Source organism: Anastrepha ludens, unplaced genomic scaffold (assembly GCF_028408465.1).
Source record: "Anastrepha ludens isolate Willacy unplaced genomic scaffold, idAnaLude1.1 ptg000070c, whole genome shotgun sequence".
Taxonomy (NCBI): Eukaryota; Metazoa; Arthropoda; class Insecta; order Diptera; family Tephritidae; genus Anastrepha; species Anastrepha ludens.
In genome coordinates, this window is record NW_026530135.1 from 1 (window position 1) to 4,168 (window position 4,168).

Genomic DNA, 4,168 nt, shown 5'->3' on the forward strand with positions numbered 1-4,168 from the left:
CCAAGTGATCCACCGCTTAGAGTATTTTTTTATTTATTTTTATTTATAACAAATGTCAATTTTTTTTTGCATATATTAATTGAAAGAGTAAAATTAAATAATAATAATAATAATATATAAATTGATTTTCTTTCAATAATATATATCAAATATATTTAACTCTAAACATTTTTATTAAGTTGCGAATGTCTTAGTTCAACAATAATACAGTGGTGGTATTTATTATGTTTGATTATTTTGTATTTTTTTTAATCATTTTATGTATATATAAATATATTAATAAATATATACCACTTTTGTTATTGTGAACAAATTAACTTATCATTCAATCAAATGAATAATAAGTACAACTTTCTATTTTCATGTTTAAAGGTTTTTAAAAGAAAAAATAAGAAAAAACATTACAAAATGTACCATCCATATTATATTTAATATGATATAATTGATGGATAACAAATTGAATGAAAAAGAATAAAAAGAATATGGATTCAAAATAATTATAAATTTTTCTTTTTTTTCTTTTTTTTTTTTTTTCTTTTGTTTGTTTTTGTTTTTATTTTTTTTGGCATTGTTTGTTTTTCTTACGGATATGGAACACAATAATGATCCTTCCGCAGGTTCACCTACGGAAACCTTGTTACGACTTTTACTTCCTCTAAATAATCAAGTTCGGTCAACTTTTGCGAAACAACCGTGACACACGAGGCGTCACAGTGATCACGTCCGGAGACCTCACTAAATAATTCAATCGGTAGTAGCGACGGGCGGTGTGTACAAAGGGCAGGGACTTAATCAATGCGAGTTAATAACTCGCACTTACTGGGAATTCCAAGTTCATGTGAACAGTTTCAGTTCACAATCCCAAGCATGAAAGTGGTTCAGCGGTTTACCCGGACCTCTCGGTCTAGGAAATACACGTTGATACTTTCATTGTAGCGCGCGTGCAGCCCAGGACATCTAAGGGCATCACAGACCTGTTATTGCTCAATCTCGTTACTGCTAGACGCAATTTGTCCATTTAAGAAGCTAGTGTCCTTATAATGGGACAAACCAACAGGTACGACTCCACTTATATAAACACATTCAAACACTTGTACATTCAAGATGTACGCATGAAAGAAGGCTATATAAGTTTCAACATCATAATCCTGAAAGCATCTATTTAATATATTTGAGTCTCGTTCGTTATCGGAATTAACCAGACAAATCACTCCACGAACTAAGAACGGCCATGCACCACCACCCATAGATTCGAGAAAGAGCTATCAATCTGTCTTACACGCTTATGTTCGGACCTGGTAAGTTTTCCCGTGTTGAGTCAAATTAAGCCGCAGGCTCCACTCCTGGTGGTGCCCTTCCGTCAATTCCTTTAAGTTTCAGCTTTGCAACCATACTTCCCCCGGAGCCCAAAAGCTTTGGTTTCCCGGGAAGCGACTGAGAGAGCCATAGTAGTAGCTACACCCAATTGCTAGCTGGCATCGTTTATGGTTAGAACTAGGGCGGTATCTGATCGCCTTCGAACCTCTAACTTTCGTTCTTGATTAATGAAAACATCTTTGGCAAATGCTTTCGCTTAAGTTAGTCTTACGACGGTCCAAGAATTTCACCTCTCGCGTCGTAATACTAATGCCCCCAAACTGCTTCTATTAATCATTACCTCTTGATCTAAAAACCAATGAAAGTAGAACAGAGGTCTTATTTCATTATTCCATGCACAAAATATTCAGGCATTTGGAGCCTGCTTTAAGCACTCTAATTTGTTCAAAGTAATTGTACCGGCCCACAACAACACTCGATGAAGAGCACTGAAGTAGGTTTAAATAGGAGGAATATATAAAAAATACATTGTATTAATTATATATAAGAACTCCACCGGTAATACGCTTACATACATAAGGTAATGTACATACCACAATATATAGTTGTACTACCCGTATGAAGCACAAATTCAACTACGAACGTTTTAACCGCAACAACTTTAATATACGCTATTGGAGCTGGAATTACCGCGGCTGCTGGCACCAGACTTGCCCTCCAATAGGTCCTTGTTAAAGGATTTAAAGTGTACTCATTCCAATTACAGGGCCTCGGATATGAGTCCTGTATTGTTATTTTTCGTCACTACCTCCCCGAACTGGGAGTGGGTAATTTACGCGCCTGCTGCCTTCCTTAGATGTGGTAGCCGTTTCTCAGGCTCCCTCTCCGGAATCGAACCCTGATTCCCCGTTACCCGTTGCAACCATGGTAGTCCTAGATACTACCATCAAAAGTTGATAGGGCAGACATTTGAAAGATCTGTCGTCGGTACGGGACCATACGATCTGCAAGTTATCTAGAGTTCAACCAATTTAACGATCAAATGATCGCTTGGTTTTAGTCTAATAAAAGCACACGTTCCATAAGGTCCGTGTTTATATTGCATGTATTAGCTCTAGAATTACCACAGTTATCCAAGTAACTGTTAACGATCTATGGAACCATAACTGATATAATGAGCCTTTTGCGGTTTCACTTTTAATTTGTTTGTACTTAGACATGCATGGCTTAATCTTTGAGACAAGCATATAACTACTGGCAGGATCAACCAGAATAATATATATATTTGTTTATATATTTTTCTTTGCTTTTCATATTTGAAAATTTCATAAATTACGGTGTATATAAAAAGTAAAGGGGAAAACGCACATACAATAGAACGTAATTTTAATAACACAATTTATGTATCATCATCATCATCATCATCATCATCATCATCATTATTATTATTATTATTATTATTTATTAATAATGTGCTTTTATTTGTATAAAATATTTGTATTTTATTTGGTCTTCTTCTTTGTTGTGTTTTTCTTTCATTTTCTTTCGTTCAATGTGCGCTCCCGCCGACCCCTTTAGCTTTTCTTATCAGAATTCAAAAACCGTTTTTTATGAAAAAGAATTTTCGTTCTCTATATATATTTTATATAAAAATATAAGAACGATATTTCTTCTTAATATTTGCCAATTTTCAAATGTATCATTTTTAATAACATTTTACTTTTTCTTCAAATGCATTTTTAATGTAATAATTTCATATATTACATAATTTTTCTCTCTGAATTGAAATTAATAATTCCATAATTCTATTTTTTAATCATAAATATATATATGATTGAAAAAATTTCTCCTTTTTTCTTTTATTTAAAATTTAATTTTTCTTATAATTTTTATTTGTTTTGTTTTTTTTTTTCTTCATCTGTTTAATTTCCTGTATGTATACAAGAAACAAACAGTTGAGGATAATTTCTATGTAATGCTAGTATAGAATATAAAATTTTGAATTCAAAAATTTATTTCTATTTAAACTAACTATAGAATACCAGGAATAAAATACAATGACACCAATATGCCAAGGTTACATTCCATAATATGTTAGTATAGAATATAAATTCTTCATATATGTATATATATTCGAAAATTGTTTCTATTTAAACTAACGTATGGAAAACCATGAATAAAATCACAATACACCAATATGCCAAGGTAACAGTCAATAGTTACATTCCATAATATGTTAGTATAGAATATAAATTCTTCATATATGTATATATATTCGAAAATTGTTTCTATTTAAACTAACGTATGGAAAACTATGAATGAAATCTCACAATACACCAATATGCCAAGGCAACAATCAATAGTTACATTCCATAATATGTTAGTATAGAATATAAATTCTTCATATATGTATATATATTCGAAAATTGTTTCTATTTAAACTAACGTATGGAAAACTATGAATGAAATCTCACAATACACCAATATGCCAAGGCAACAATCAATAGTTACATTCCATAATATGTTAGTATAGAATATAAATTCTTCATATATGTATACATATTCGAAAATTGTTTCTATTTAAACTAACGTATGGAAAACTAGGAATAAATCCACAATATCACCAGTTTAACATAACTCAAATTCGTGTTTCATATAGTTATGATTCGATTTATATGCTTCAATATCATTGGTTAGTTAAATGTTGATATTTTCATATTATTCACATGCCTTCACCGTGAGTGTTTTTTGCCATGCACACCACACATTGTGAAAAATGTATGGGAAAAATTCAATTCAATACATTTCAGTTTGATTTCATATAATTCAATTACATTTTATATATTTCAAT

At 31.4% G+C, this 4,168-nt stretch overlaps 1 non-coding gene across 1 annotated transcript; it reads right to left on the bottom strand.

Annotated features, from left to right (window-relative positions):
* Window positions 1–600: 600 nt before the first annotated feature.
* LOC128871447 (small subunit ribosomal RNA) lies at window positions 601–2,591 on the bottom strand. Its single transcript, XR_008455988.1, has one exon. It is a non-coding gene; the product is annotated as a small subunit ribosomal RNA (ribosomal RNA).
* Window positions 2,592–4,168: the final 1,577 nt, after the last annotated feature.